This window comes from Diabrotica virgifera, chromosome 5 (genome assembly GCF_917563875.1).
Source record: "Diabrotica virgifera virgifera chromosome 5, PGI_DIABVI_V3a".
Lineage (NCBI taxonomy): Eukaryota > Metazoa > Arthropoda > Insecta > Coleoptera > Chrysomelidae > Diabrotica > Diabrotica virgifera.
In genome coordinates this window covers 49,716,872-49,734,164 of record NC_065447.1, presented here as the reverse complement: position 1 = coordinate 49,734,164, position 17,293 = coordinate 49,716,872, and the positions used below count along the sequence as shown (strand labels likewise).

General features: G+C 37.2%; 1 protein-coding gene across 3 annotated transcripts in view; it reads left to right on the top strand.

Moving 5' to 3' along the window:
* LOC114341448 (uncharacterized) overlaps positions 1-17,293 on the top strand; it is a 148,751-nt gene that overhangs the window by 15,541 nt on the left and 115,917 nt on the right. For all 3 annotated transcript variants that reach the window (XR_007698444.1, XM_050652482.1, XM_050652481.1), the window contains exon 2: positions 345-557. The gene's annotated coding sequence lies outside the window, so the exon portion shown is untranslated. The remainder of the gene's footprint in view (positions 1-344; positions 558-17,293) is intronic.

The window sequence follows — 17,293 nt, the reverse complement described above, 5'->3', positions numbered from 1 at the left end:
TATAGGGTAATTTCCACGTACTAACATATTTCTGAAATTGGGCTCTGTACCGCCATTCTTTATTATATTACGAATATGTGTGCCAAATATCTCGACAAAATATTCAAAATTAGAGCCGCAATCTTGGAACGCGTTTGTTGCTACCTGTTGATCGCTACTGTAGTCTCTTAAGAAATGATTGCATACTGCTTTAAAACATATTCTTAAACATTACACAAACATCTAATGACAAGCAATTTCTTATAGGATTCGTAAAAATTAAAACTTGTCAAAAATTTTAGGTGGCCTCTTTTTAATGACGCGCAGTGTATTATAAATTGGTTAATTCCGATAATTTGTTACAGGTATAGCTACAATGGCGTTACACAGAAGACGATTTCCGCACTAAACTACATAATACACTAATACAACATTTTCCCTATCAAGATGTCCGGACAGCAGCTTTAAACCATGTTTCTTCTAAACGAGGAGAGCCTGCAAACAATTGTTTGGCCCCCCATTAGAGAAAAAGTCTCTATAAATCCTAACGCGGCACCTCAGACATTTATTTTTTAAAAGTGAGTATATTGTTACGAACTTATTTTATTTATTATTATTTTAACACTTATATTTAAATAAAAACACTTAATTACATACTCTTTAATTATTTAATAATTAAAGATTTAATTATTAAATTTAATTATTTAATAATTACTCTTTAATAATTCTTTTAATTACATACTCTAATTCATTTAATATTAACAAAACAATAGTAGCCCGATCAAAGAAAATCTGACCCCAAAAAAAATAAAGGAAGGATGAAAATTTGGGAATAGGTAGTTGAAATTGTCTATTATTATATAAGAAAAAGTTTACAATTCTACATCCCCTCCATTTAAAAAAATGGAGGGGAATACCCCCTCTCGAAGATGAAAAAAATACATTCAAAATAAGACCGGAATTGGATAAAATGACTAATTCTAAACAACTTTTCTTCTATATAGTTTTTTCACTAAGTCAATACTTTTCGAATAATAATGAAGTACAAAGAAATGACCTACAAAACATTCACCAAGAAGAAACAGAGAATGACAACATCACCCAAGAAGAAGTAAACGAAGCAATCAAAAGATCAAAAAATAGAAAATCACCAGGTCCGGATAATATACCAAATGAATTAATTAAATACGGAGGTACAAAAATAATAGAAGAGATAACAACATTATTCCAAAAAATTGTAAACAACATGACAGTACCAGAGGAATGGAGAGAGAGTATAACAATACCCATCTACAAGAAAGGCGTAAAGACAGATCCTACGAACTACCGAGGAATTACACTACTCAATTCTACATCAAAACTATTGACAAAAATTCTATCCCAAAAAATATATAAGAAAGCCGGTGTATCGGAAGAACAACAGGGTTTTCGCCCAAACAGATCTACAATAGACGCTATTTTCATAATGCGACAATTAGTTGAGAAATCAATAGAATTCGACAAGCCCATGTTCACATGCTTTGTAGATCTGAAACAAGCATTCGACAGAGTACGATTAAAGGACGTGCTCAGTATCCTTGAAAAGAAAAATATAGGTCAGAGGTATAGAAACATAATCAAAGAGCTCAATAGATCCAACAAAACACGAATTAAAACCACACACGGGCTCATGGAAGCAATCAAAATCAATGCAGGCATTAGACAAGGGGACAGCCTCAGTCCATGCCTATTTAATTTAATAATGGATGAAGTTATAGGTAGTGTTAACATAATGAATCAGGGATACAAAATGGGTAACCGAACCATGAGAATACTTTGCTACGCAGATGATGCAATCTTAATAGCCGAAAACGAAGATGACTTACAACGCCTACTACAAAAATTCAAAATAACCGCCGAAAAGTATAACCTGACACTATCCAAAGAGAAAACCCAATCGATGGTAATATCCAGGAACCCAATTAGATGTAAGTTAGTAGTGGACGACCATATAATCGAACAGGTAATGGATTGCAGATACTTAGGTGTGGAAATATCTAGCGACAGGCATCTGTGGCAAGAATCAAAACAGCAGGCAATGAAAGAAGCGAGAATATCTGGTTTCCTGAGGGATATAATCTGGCGGAATAAATATATGAGCACCGAAAGCAAAGTCCGCATTTATAAGACATGTGTTAGACCCGTACTGACATACGCAGCTGAGGCAAGGGCCGAGACAACAAAGACCAAACAGATAATGAGAACAACAGAGATGAAAACCCTAAGATCCATAAGAGGTATCACACTCAGAGATAGAGTACGAAACAAAGACACATTGAGAGAGCTAGGCGTTCAGGACGTAGTGAGATGGACAAGAGCGCGACGACGCATGTGGAGGGACCACGTAGATCGGATGGACCCTGAACGTATGGCGCATTGGGCGAAAACACAGAAGCCCAACACCAAGCGACCCATAGGAAGACCCAAAAAACGATGGTACGAGAGTTGGAGCTCCGGATCGCAGCAAAGACTGTAACAGAAGAAACAGGACATAGTCCTATTACACGAAGAAGAAGAAGAATACTTTTCGAGTTATTTGCGAGTGAATATGTTCATGATTAACAAAATAAAACATGTTTTTGGACGCTTTTTCGGAGATAACTCAAAAAGTAAGTATTTTAGCGAAAAAAATATTCTTAGCAAAAATATAGCCCATAAAAAATTGAACACTATAGAACAAAAGTTACTTAGAATTAGTCATTTTATCCAATTCCGGACTTATTTTGAACGTATATTGTTTCACCCCGTATTTTCCAATTTTTGTAAAATGGAGGGGATGTAGAATTGTAAACTTTTTCTTATATAATAATAGACAATTTCAACTACCTATTCCCAAATTTTCATCCTTTTTTTATTTTTTTGGAGGTTTTCGTAAAATTTTGCGTTCCCTGATTGGGCTATAGTTAATACTAAAACTAACACATTTATATTTTCTAATAGGTCTGGATCCCGCGTATGAAAAAAAAGTTGATTAATAGCAAGCTGAAAATTTGTTAATAGCTTAAGGGTATCTAGCCGGACAAACTTTGATATATGGGAACACTGGAACAGGGGAAGTTTTAATTGTGGAACAGGTTAAAAATTTGTAACGGTCAGACCACGAAAACGGCACATGTATTTTGTCCGACAGAACACACTTAAACTCTCCGAACAGAGATTAAACTCCCATGCAAAAATCAGACTGCTATTTATCACCAAATGGGCGTTTTAATGAGTGGAACATGTAGAATATGTCAAATGACAGGAATTATGACAGGTGATAAATAGCAGTCTGATTTTTGCATGAGAGTTTAATCTCTGTTCTGAGAGTTTAGTTTATTCTGTCGGACAAAATAAATGTGCCGTTTTCGTGGTCTGACCGTTCCAAACTTTTAACCTGTTCTACATATAAAACTGCCCCTGTTCCAGTGTTCCCATATATCAAAGTTTATTCGACTAGACACTCTTAAGCCATTTACAAATTTTCAGCTTGCTATTAATCAACTTTTTTTTCATATGCGGGATCCAGACCTATAATGTATGGAGAAATCAAAACAACTAACTGCAAAATGAATCATTAGGAAAACCTACACCAATATTTCTTGATAATATTAATGAAGGCATTAGAAACATGGGTTCGCTAGCTTTAATATGAGACCTTCTTTGAGTACTACTGTTTTGCTAGGATAGTAAGAACATTTAATGTTCGAATGAGTTTGCTGAATAGAACATTAACATATTTTACTCTTACAATAATTACGAGTCATCCGCATAGGCCTGCACTTCTATCCCCTTTGGGTCAAGCAGCGAAGTCAGGTCATTTATCAGGAGTGACAACAGGAGGGGAGAGGGTAACTCTTCTGTGGACACTCCCTAGTTTTTGTGGCTTCAACTTCCTCTCCTTGCAGGTCTGTTAGAATGAGCGTATTTCGCAAGTCGCGTTCGGTACTAGATATCCCTTTTGATGCCGCTACATCTAATTTGGTATATAACCTAGTGCTATGCTAACTTTAAAGCTATTTATTAGGATGGGCAATACAATGTCTAAACCTTTTTGTAATAGAGCAGGAAATTTTCAACCTTTCTCTAGAGATTTAAATGGAGCAAAGTGCAAAGTGGTGCTTATATGACCCACGTTGCATTCTCCAAGAGTTTGTTCATTAAGGTGATACAGTAGCGATCAACAGGTAGCAAAAAGGCGTTCCAATATTGCGGCTGTAATTTTGAATATTTTTTCGAGATATTTGGCACACGTATTCGTAATACAGGGTGTTTCATTGGGAAAGTAACATACGTTAACTGTAGAAAGAGGACACTTAGGCGATCTCAAAAATACCATACTTAATGGATCTTACTCCATTAATAACAAAGATACTGGGTGTTTTATCTATTTTGCCATTTTCTTAATTGGTTCATAACTATTTAACCACACTGTATATTTATTTTATATTTGGCACGCAAATATCATTTAAGGTGTACAATAAATTAATTTATTTACAATTGTAAAAAATCCAGATCCGGATTAAAAAATATTGGAAAAATGTTCCGACCCCAAAACAACACCCTGTACATTAAATTTTTCAAAATGGATTTTTCAGTTGAAAAGAGGATGAAAAACTAAATTCAGTGGTATAATTTGAATTTTCGGCAACATGACTTTTCTGGTGAAATTTTGAATTTGAATTCGGAAATTAAGTGAATTGCGAGAGCTCTAAGTAAAAAAAAATTGAAATACAGCTTACAACTTGTCAATCTCACTGTATATTGATTTTATATTTAACACGCGAATATTCTTTTAGGTGTCCAATCAAATAATTTATTTACAATTATAAAAGATCCAGGTCCGGTTTAAAAAATATTGTGTAAATATTCCGACCCAAAAAAACACCTTGTATATTAATTTTCTTTAAAATGGATTTCGCATTTGAAAAGAGGATGAAAAACAAAATTAGTGGTATACTTTGAATTTTCGACAAAATGAATTTGTTTTGGTAAAATTTTGAATTTGAATTCTGAAATTATGTCAATTGCGAGAGCTCTTGTAGAAAAAATTAAAATGCGACTTAATTTTAATTAATACCATTATTTAATCTAAATTGGTAAAATGTTCATATTTTAGTGTTTTTTTATTATGTGTGAAAAATAGTTTTTGGCGAATATTCATCTTTAAATAATGAATAAATAATAAAGGGTCAATATAGAATACATCACTTTAATCAACAAAATAGCTAAAACTTATAACAAAACAGCGAAAATTTGTAGCATAATCACTATTCAAAACTAAAGTACTTATTCAAAATTACCACCATCAAAAATTATTTTTTTTTATACGTAGGTACGGTAAATTTTTGTAGTTAGGTACCTAGCGTCATGTGTACTGTGTACTGTGTGTGTTGAGCAAGTGTCTTGTTACATTGCAAAGTTGACGTCATTGTATTTGCAAAGATCCCACAAGGACAGAAACTATTTTCATTTATTAATTTATAATAAACGAAAAATTTCTGACCCTGGTGAGATTCGAACTCACGACCATTTGAACATTTCGATGCAAAGGTAGGCGCTCTTACCACTGAGCCACAGAGGGGGCCATCAAAAATTATTGTTATGTGTGCAAATGTTAATATTTTACCAATTTAGATTGAATAATGGTATTAATTAAAATTAAGTCATATTTTAGTTTATTTTACTTTGAGCTTCGCAATTCACATAATTTCAGAATTCAAATTCAAATTTTTACCAGAAAAATCATTTTGCCGAAAATTCACAAGTATACCACTAATTTTGTTTTTCATCCTCTTTTCAAATGCAAAATCCATTTTAAAAAAATTGAATATACAAGGTGTTTTTTTGGGTTGGAACATTTATACAATATTTTTTAATCCGGACCTGGATTTTTTATAATTGTAATTAAATTATTTGACTGGATACCTAAAAGAATATTCGCGTGTTAAATATAAAATCAATATACATTGTGGTTGACAAGTTGTAAGCTGTATTTCAATTTTTTTCTACTTAGAGCTCTCGCAATTCACTTAATTTTAGAATTCAAATTCCAAATTTCACCAGAAAAATCATATTGCCGAAAATTCAAAGTATACCACTGAATTTAGTTTTTTATCCTCTTTTCAACTGAAAAATCCATTTTAAAAAAATTTAATGTACAGGTTGTTGTTTTGGGGTCGGAACATTTTTCCAATATTTTTTAAGCCGGACCTGGATTTTTTACAATTATAAATAAATTAATTTATTGTACGCCTTAAATTATATTTGCGTGCCAAATATAAAATAAATATACAGTGTGGTCAAAAAGTTATGAACCAATTAAGAAAATGGTAAAATAGATAAAACACCCAGTATCTTTGTTATTAATGGAGTAAGACCCATTAAATATGGTATTTTTGAGACCGCCTAAGTATCCTCTTTCTACAGTTAACGTATGTTACTTTACCAATGAAACACTCTGTATAATAAAGAAAGGCGGTACAGAGCCAATTTGAAAAATATATTAATATGTGGAAATTACTCTGTAATTAAATACAATATTAAAAAAACGAGCCTGTACCGCCATTAAGAAGAACAAAAAAATGCACTTTCTTCGAATAAACTTTTTTATCCGATGCCTAGATTTTGTGTCATTTTGGAACTACTAAAATTTTTTATTTCATTCGTAGTTCCAAAATGACACAAAATCTAGGCATCGGATAAAAAAGTTTATTTGAAGAAAGTGTATTTTTTGTTCTTCTTTAATGGCGGTACAGGCTCGTTTTTTTAATACTGTATTTAATTACAGAGTAATTTCCACATATTAATATATTTTTCAAATTGGGCTCTGTACCGCCATTCTTTATTATATTACGAATACGTATGCCAAATATCTCGAAAAAATCTTGGAACGCGTTTTCGCTACCTGTTGATCGCTACTGTTTCCTCTTAAGTGATTATGTAATAAGAGCTCTAACGGTTTCTTCTTAGATTCGATAAAGGTTCCAAAGTAGGCCTGGTCCCTGTGCCAGATATTTGGAAAGAGTTTTCCTGTATATTTTCAAGTTACCCAATTCTTTGGCTTTATTTAGTAGCCTCCTTACTTATTTTCTGTTATTCGTCTTAGTTTTGATTGGGCAGTTATTGTGGTACGATGTGAGAATTGCTTCCCTGATTCGATTATTCGGCTCTTCAATGTCCAAAACATGTTTTGATATTTCTATTTATCACAAACATGGAAATGCGCGCTTGACGGAGGAAGGCGTAGATGTGGACTGGGGGGAAATTGAGGAGGCTACTACCCACATAGGGTTGTAAAAGCAGTATGATGATGATATAAAACGTTAACCCTTTCAGTTCCTCTTTAATGTTTCCAACGTGAACTATGTCGGCAGAAATAATTTCGTTTGAATATAATACACACAAAGCGCGCATACGCGTCCATGGAACTAATCTATAGTCATATTTGGACGCGCGTACGCGTCATCGGAGCTGAAAGGATTAAGTAACAAAGTAACACTCAGTAAAGTAGAAAAAACCATCTGCTTATTAACCGCTTAACGCACACATTTATTTGCAAAAATACGTCAAAAAATTACCTATTTATTTTATTACAGTAAAATAAACTACGAACAAGACTATTGTCACTAGATATAATCTAAAGTAAAAAAACGCATATTTTATTAGAAAAATATAAAATAACAAATACCCTCATGCGCTCACCGGAGTTAACTCGGTCGTAACTTTTTACATACAAAATACTACAAGAGAAGAAAATCGCAATTATTCAAGTATAATAATGGTAAATATTGCTAACAATGTGATACACTCTAAAACAAGGGGTTACACACAGAGGTAAATTACTTCACAGTCAGGGCAGAACGTGACGTCAGCAAAATAGAATTCTACTCATCGTGATCTCACCCCAGTCGGCAGTGGATCGTAGAATGATTAAAATTAGAAACGAGAAAACAAGTGGACACGGGCGCCCATATAAAAATTGAAATTTTTAGGGGGGCCAGACGTGAAGATGTTGCAGATTACATTTCGTATACTTTGGTAGCCATATAATATAGTTTAAAGCACCCGAAAACTTAGGGGGGACCGTTATTTAGCGCTAGAGGAGTTAAAACGCGTAGGCACCTTATATATCGTACAAATATTTTAAACACGAGTTAACTCGGTTAAGCGAAAATAGAAACGTAGTTTAAAACCGAGTTAACTTGGGTATGCACGTTAAGCGGTTAAGGGGATGGGTACGTAGTTTCGGCTTTAATGCTATTTAAATGGGATTCATTTTTTTTTAAATCCTGAGAAAACTAATAAGTATTTTTGAAAAATTTAAACGCAGAATGAAAAATTACGTTCTTACCGAGGGCCGAAAGTCCCTGAAAACTTCTGTAATGTTTATTTTAATAAGTTACAGGGGTGAAAAACTACGAGAAAATGTAGTGTGATTTTTAATTTCAAATATCTCGTTCAAAAGAAACTTTTTATTTATTCTAACTAAGGGACTTTCGGCCCTCGATAATAATTTAGTCTTTCATTATGCGTTTAAATTTTTTTTTTAATATTTATTAGTTTTTTCAGGATTTGAAAAAATGGACACCATGTCCTTGGTGATATTTCCAAATCTAACATTCGCTATCTTTGTCATACAACGCACTGAGTCAAATAGAATATGATGACAAGACAGTGGCAATTTTAAATATTTGACATGGCATCGGGAATACTTTGAGTTGTTGATTAAATAATATTGATAGTGTTTTTGATAAATAATTGATTTAAGACGTGAACTTAATAAAAAGTTAATTGTTTGTTATTTATGGACAGTACAAGCAGAGAATTGACCAGGATATATTCTGAGGCCCAAGTATTTTGTTGTTAAATATGTTCAAAATTGTAAGCGTTCCGTAACAATATTTTATTAAAAAATCACTTTTTTCCTCTTTTCTCGATTGAGTATTAGTTTTTATTGTACAGTATATAAATTATTACAATCACTGAATGCATAATTAGTGAAAAAATTATCATATTTATTAACTGAATTAATAATTTGCAATTTTACAAGTAACAGTTATCCAAGAACATTCAAAAGCCATCTCTTTAAAGTTAATGATGGCATTTTCAAGTAGTAATGCTTACATTTCCATACCAATGAGAATTTTACTACACGTAATTTGCCGTGTGTAAAAACAGAAAAAGTAGGGATTGCCGTATAATATTTGCGAATTTTGTATCGATGGCCTTAATTATTAATCATTCATATTATAGAATCACTCCATAAATAAAATCTGGTATGTGTTCCATTATTGATTCTTTCCTTATTACGTGTCCATCTTTTATACAGATATTATAAAAGTTATAATTTAGTGCAATTAGTATAGAAATTATTTAACGGATAAAGTATATCTTAGGTGGAGTTCCAAGCTGTCGTGGGGTATATTATGATATAAATATATTATTTTTATATTGATTTATTCTATATTACATATATTTACTTTACCTTTACATTATACAAAATGATTATTAATTTATAGTAGTGAAAAATTCAAAATTAATAACAAATTAAAACTTCGTCAAACAGTCCGAAATTAAAACTGATGGACCAGATGAAAATGAAAAAAGAGAAAGATAAATATTGGTATGAACTCCAAGAGATTATAGAAGAGTGTAGAGGAAAAATTTATATTGCTGGAGACTTTAATGGACGAGTAGGAATAAAGGATGATATATATATATATATATATATATATATATATATATATATATATATATATGGAGCAGTAATCGGAAAACATGGTGAAATTACAAGAAATAATAATGGGAAAAGACTACTGGAATTTTGTATTAACAATGACTTAATAATAACAATGCACTTATTTTGAACATAAAAAGATTCATAATATTACTAGAGAAGAACCAAGCAGAGGAGAAATCATCATCTCATTGTTTGATTTGCTTGTCTAGAAAAATGCTTTAGAAGAAATGCGAACAATGTGTGTCCCTGTTTAGGATTTTGTCCTCTTCAGGGTTTGTGGTGAATGTTTAGTGTTGGCAGCAAAAGCAAACAGTCCGAAAAACACACTGGGGCAAGCACCGTGTCCTGGTGTTCTTGGATCCTTGGTTATGCCGGACGGTGGTGTCCAGAAGGCTAAGAAGACAACAGAGAAGAAAGTTTGGTGGGTTGTTGTTGGTTCCATAGACATTTACGTGTACTGTCCGTGCTTTGCTCTCGACCAGTCTCCCTAGAAACCATTGTACAACGACAGGCGAACCTGCGTCCCTCGTCGGCGGTCAGGAGGTGGCTTTGAGCGCAGCGTGGACAGTGAGCGTTCGAGTGGAGAAAATAGTTGCGGCTATTTTCTTGGGACGAACAGGTATAATTGTGCAATGAAGTTGGGAAACCGCAAAAAACCAACTTCTCCCTGTTCGGGGTAGGGAAGAGGAAATGTTAGAGGTGGGTACGGTAGGCTAACGGGGTAGCCTCAAGGATGTTTTCGTACTCCACCGGGAGTTCGTCAATGCATGTTTGCATTAGAGCGGACGGTACATGAATCTTTTTGCGTTTGGGCTTTCGGTGGAGTACGTGGCCGGAAGATGAACAGGAACATTTGAGAGATTCTTGTGTGTCGGAAGGGGGGCCGTTGATTACTTTGATTGTGAAGTTCCTGTTCAGAGAGTTTATTCTCTCGGTGATTTTGGGGGTGTTCGAGATGTTATGGATTTCGTTTGAGGGATATCGCCAGTGCTCATAGTTACATCTACGCAAGATTCTCCGCTCTGTCCTCAACAACCTCTCTTGTTTTTGTCTTGAGCAAAGAGAGTAGATACATGATTTGTACTCCATGACGGGTCGAATAAAGGTCTTGTAAGTGTGAATGAGAGTCTTCTTGTGTGTCTTGCCAATTTTTCCCGAGAGAGCGTTAAGAAGTCTGGCCCTGTTCCTTACCCTATCTAAAGTTGCCTTTAGATCTGCGTCCCAATTGAGAGTCCTGGTAAACAGTACTCCCAAATAGTTCACAGTCGGGCTAACAACAAGCCTTTCTCCCAACAGACTCAGAGGATGTTGGTCGTCATCATTACAAATGATTCTATTTGACACAGAAGGGGCGCGAAACACAATTGTTGTTGTTTTGTTCGCATTCAGCGTGACTCTCCACTTACAACACCATTCGCCGACGCCGTCCAACAGAGCCTGGGCTCTTCTGAAGAGGAGTCTTGGGTTGTATCGAGAGGTAGTTGAGAGCAGAGTCGTGTCGTCCGCATAGAGAAACAGCCGAGTACCTGGGATATTTTGGTTAGTGATGTCGCTGTTGTAGATGATGTACAACAGCGGCGCTAGGACTGAACCCTGGGGAACTCCAGCTTGTGGAGTGAAGGGGGTGGACTTTTGATCGCATATTTTCACTCTGACAGTACGATTGTGGAGGTAGGAGTGTACAATTTTGGTAAATTGCAATGGAAGCCCGATGTCCAGAAGTTTCCGAACAAGCCCGTCGTGCCAGACCTGGTCGAAGGCCTTCTGCACATCCAGAAATGTGGCTATGGCGATTGAACCATCGTTGATGGTTTGAGTAACTTTGGTAGTGAAATCTATTAATGCATGTTTAGTAGATTTACCTGACTGGAATCCATATTGAAATTTTGGTATGATATTGTGGTTTTCGAGAAAGTTATTGAGCCTTTCTTTTAGGATTAGCTCAAGAACTTTACCCAGAGTATTGATTAGTGAGATTGGTCTATAGGATTCCACGTCGGTTGGGGGTTTGCCTTTTTTCAAAAGCATGATGGTGTTGGCCACTTTCCAAGGAGTAGGAAAGTGGCTGTTTTTGAGACATGCATTGAATATTTTAGTTAGAAGAGGAATGATACTCTCTGGAAGTTTTTTGAGGCACCTTCGGTTGATGCCATCAGGTCCGGGAGCGCTGTTTTTGCCGATTTGGCAAAAGCTCTCCGTTTCCCTGTCGGTGAGGGGGTCCATGATAGGATCATAGACTGGAATGTAGTGGTTGAGAGTAACATTTACTATGTATTCTGTGTTGAATTTAAATATGCGATCAAAGTTCGGGTTATCTGGCGTTTGAAAATTGTTTTGAAGCGAATTTCTGAATGCTTCGGCTTTCCCTTCTGGGGAATTGACTATGTGATTGTTGACCAACAGATGAGATGGTTGAGATAATTTTTGTTTTGTTAGGACTTTGAATTTTTGCCAGAATTTACCTCCGTCTCTGTAGTCCAGTTTTGAGGTAGCATCTTCCCATCGGCGAGCCGTTAGGACAGATATCTCCCTCTTTATCCTGGCACAGATCCGGTTGTACTCTGTTTTGATTAGTGGGTTTCTGTTGGCCTTGTATTGACGTAGAAGACGTCGTTTTTGTTGAATTTTGGCAATGATGTATTGTGGAAGTGCCGGTGATGTATAAGTTATTTGTTTGAGTGGAATTGCGTGCGTGATCGCCTCAGTGATGAGGTTCTCGATATCGGTTGCACTGGTGTCGATACTATCGTTAGTATCGAGTTCGCCTAACATAGGGAGATTTTGTGTGATGAAGTTTTGGAATTCAGTCCAGTTAGCGTGACGATAGTCTCTTATAGATCTTGGAGGGTTTGGTTGTTTTGGAATGAGTATGTCGGTGTCGACAAGAAGAGGTACGTGGTCCGACGTTATCGAATCACCTATGTGGCATCTATCCCCGAACCGATCCAGAATGTTACTAGTAACTAGGATGTGGTCGACAATAGAAGCCCCATTGGCGTTCAAAAACGTGAATTCAGTGTTGGTGATTCTTGAGATCGGAAGGTCTAGTAGATAATCCGTGAGGCGGATGCCTTCTGGGTTTTGACGATGATCACCAAACTGTGTGTGTCTACAATTTAGATCGCCCATCAACACAGCCTTGCCGAGCCTCGAAAAGTACTCTAGCAAATGCCTGTTGAGTGGTTGATCCGGGTGTTTGTAGTAAGAGACTATCGTGAGGGTTTCGTTATTGGGGATGTGCACGTCAATTGCCAGGAAGTCCACATCAGGTGGACGAAAATTTTGTGGGAATGTGTGTGTGTTGTGCGGTATTCCGTGTTTCACGAGAATACCATTCCCACGTGAAACCTGACAACGGCTTCGATGGATGATCGAATATCCTGCGAAGTGTGGATCGTTTTTCGACAGAGTATCTGTGAGTGCGAGGATCTGGATGTTATGCTTCGACAAGATATTCTTGATGAGGGGTCTCTTTTTGGAGAGACCCTGACAGTTGACTGTGCCTAGGGTGAAATCCATAAAGGGAGGGTGTTTAGTGGTTGGGGCGGAATGTCACCGTGACATTGCTCCCGTACCCGTGGACCACTGTGGAGTGGTCGTAGACTTGGCTAATCAAATTAGCCGTGATTGCAGCGATATGCTCGCGAAGTTCAGGCAACAAGTTGAGCAACAGAGCAGTCTGAATAGACAAGATGTTCTTTGTTTCTGTAGGGAGTTCGAAAGGGGGGAATGATCTTTCGATCGTAAGTGGCTGTATTTCGTGTTGGGCGGAGGGGATGGTGTGTCTTTGTGGACACTTGTTGGAGTATGCGGGGTGGTCACCGCCGCAATTCGGGCATTTGGGTTCCTGCTGTTTGGTGCAGGCGCTGGACTTGTGGTTACCGCCGCAGTGGGGGCAGACGAATGCTTTTTGAGGGCATTCGTCGATGGAATGTCCGTTGATGCAACATTTGCTGCAATATTTTGGAGTGGGGATTGTAGGGTCGGAGCCATGAGGGAGTTCGGCATTGTAGATTTCGCCATCTAGAGTTATGCCTCGGCTCAGTGCTGACGTAAATCTCTCCAAGGATTTGGTCACCACCTTGATCACTTTAGAGTCTTTGCCTGTTTTATAGGCTTTGACTCTCCACAGTCTTTCGACCGGGAATTGCTGTTCTGTGAGCAAGTCGGTGACCTCCTGCTCGGAGTAATCTACGTCGATTCCGGTAATGCAGAGGAGATAGGTAGGCTCTTTAGCGGAAGTGTTTGCATTTCTGCTACGGCTATGGACCGTAACCATGGTTTGGCCAGTTGCTGTGTGGATAGCTTTCTCGATATCCCCTGCATTTATAGGATTAAAAAGTCGAAGATGTGCGATTCCATGTGAGAGAACTTTACAAGAATGAATTTTGTTGGACAAAAGAGTGGTGGCATTTATTTGCCGAAAGAAGGTACGTTTGTTGCAAAGATCTTTTGGGAGATCTTTGATTAGATATTCGGACAGTGTGGGATCGTTTATGGCGTTGATGACGTTTTGATTTCTGGCTTGGGTTTTGGGGCGTGGATTGGCTGCGGCATTGGCGTAAGACATTTGTCTTATTTGTCTTCTTTGGAAGACGAAATCGTTCGGTTCAGGATTGTTTTCAGTGCTGATGGTTGCTTGTGGTTGAGAAGAGGGTTGCTGTTGAGAAGATTGTTGTTTCGGTTGTTTGGGTGCTTGCTTTGACGGTTGAGTTGGGACTTTGGGTATGGCACCGTGAATATTCCGAGCGCTCTGTCGCTGAGGACCAGCCTGTGCTGGTGTTCTTAGAGGCGGAAAATCATTAGCATATCGCTGCAGAAGGGGGTTGGAGGCGTCGTCCTGCTCGATGCGAAGGTAGGCCTCGCGATACTTGTTGCGGACGATTTCCATCTCCGCGCTAAGCGTCTCGAGGTCTAGCTCCGCCGTGAGCCGGTTGTAACCTCTGGCTGGGGGTACAGTGCCTTCCTGATGTAAGGAAGAGAACTGGTTGGCAGTAGTGGTGGCTGTAGTGGTGGTGGTGGTGGTGGCAACGCTTGTCGAGGTCGTCGTCCGAGGACGAAGCGACCGGGTGGAGCTGACTGACCTTACAGAAGAAGGCATTACAATTGGGTGAGGATGCAAGTCGAGCGATCGGAGGGCACCTCAGCCTCAAGGTGTTCTGGGGGGTAAACCCCAGGGATAAAGGTGGCTTGTCCACCCCTCCGTGCTTTTCCGGCGTAAGACAGTGACTATAATTACCTGATGGGTGCAGTTTACCCTGCTGCTGGTGGGTCCCTCGTTGAAAGCCTTTTTCGCAGTTAGTTTGGCCCCCTTACTCGCACTTGTTCTTGTAACCGTATGTGAACACTAGGTAGAGTTCGGGGCGAGCGAACTCGCTCGAGCCCAGGGCCAGAGTATTCCTCTGAAACCCAGTAATCCGTCTACCTTTTTGGTTTACACGGCCAAGCGTCGTTGGTTTTTCACGCTGGTTCCAAACTAATAGCTTAGGGCTAACCGTGCGCCGCTTCTTCAGCACTTGGTGCTCTCAGGCTTCTCGCTGTTCGTCGGTAAGAGTGGGGTGTGCTAGCAGTGACCTTACTCTTCGACGTCCGGGACGAGAATGCAGAGGAGAAAAGTCAATAATAGACTATATATTGGTAGAAAAAAGTAAGGGAGCGTTCAAGTATTACGTAACGCGATTTTTGAAGATTTTTAACCCCCCTCCCCCTACGTAACGCACTCTTATGGGAGTTTAACTATTGTGTAACGCAATTTTTGAAGATTTTTGACCTCCCCCCCCCCCCAACCTGCGTTACGTATTACTTGAACGGTCCCTAATAGAAACTCAGAGTTAAGGGAAGCTATGAGATAAACAGTGATCATTATTTGCTAATAGCTAAATTCAGAAGCGAAGAAAATATGTCGGAGACATGCAAAGAAAAGAAAAAAGAACATATAAAAATAAGGACTTACAAACTGAAAAATAAAGAAATATCAGAAAAATATCAACAGGTAGTATCGCGAGAAATAAATAAATATCAAAACAATATATACAGAGGCTGCTAGAAACAAAATGGGAAACCTTTAAAAAGATTGTAATACAAGCAGCAAAGGACGCCTGTGGTACCTACAATAAAGACAATAATGACAATAATAAAAAATACAACATCTTGGTGAACGAATGAAATTAAAGAACAAGTAAGAAAAAAGAAGAAAATATGGAAAGAATATTTAAATAATAGAACAGAAGCAAATTATACAAGTTACAAAGAACAGAGAAACATAGTAAAACAAATTGTAATAAGGGAGAAACAGAGAAGTTGGACATAATTTGGAGAAAAAATGGAAAGAGATAATAAAGGAAATCGGATGCTCTTCTACAAAGTTCTCAAAAATCTTAGAAAAGAAAAAGTAGATATAAATACAACCGCAATAAAAAACGAAATTGGAGAGATACTGATAGAGAAGGAAGAGATAATGGAAAGATGGAAAGAATACTTCAAGAATCTACTAAACACAGAAAACAAACAATCAAGATAACGAAATGGAAGAGGAAGAATGGAATATAGTACTAAATGAAGGGCAACGAAAATTTTCAAAAAAAAATATTTCGAAAAACGAATTTGAAAAATTTTCATATCGATTTTTCTAGAAGAGGTATTACCGACTTACAGCAAGCTTACCTTTTAGTACTAGCCAACCTCACAATTTAATAATCCAGTGTAAAAAATGCTTAAAAGTTAAACACAAAAAAGTTGTGCGATAAAATAACCTTTGCCCTACCCAAAAAGGGACGTCTATGAACGGTAATAGAAATTCGCAAGGTAAATAGGCCTACCAGTTTTCGTTTTTCTAAATAGAAGCGTTCTGGATGTATATATTAAAAAAACTAATTACAAGACCCCATCTTACAAAGAGCTCTAGCTCCCTTAGGACTAGGCTATTTGGACTAGGTGATTTGGGTTCAAACATCAGTATTTTGAGCCCAGGAATCTACAATTAAAATATTTCCAATTACATATTAATCAAACACCCTGTATAAACGATCTGTTGTAAAATGCGAAACCTGTCTACTCTACTGCCATTATCTTTATCTTGCTTTTATTTTTTGGCCGACGCCGACGTGGAACTCTGCTATTTGCAACATAGTTTTACAATTTTTTATTGGGATTCCATCACACAAACATACAAACGTTATAGTCTGGGAAGTTTTTTTTTTTTTTTTTTTTTTTTGTAAGCATTTATTAGCAATCATAATTACATATTATATAAGCTAATTTGATAACAAGTACAATAACATATATCAATGTATTATTGTACACTAAAATGGCGTTATGAGGTACATCACCCAGCGGTTTCACCTCAGTTTCAGCGAAGATCTATGGGCCATAATCTTCGCAATCTTCTGTTGTTTAGTGGCTGCAGTAATGGTAATATTAATTGGTTGGGGTGGTCTTCCAATTTCTCGTGATGTCTGTTGGCTCTTTCTTGAATTACTGTGCTGACTAACGGGATGTTTAGGTCTGTATGAAGGGTTTGGTTGGAAATGTACCACGGGGCATTTGCGATGGTGC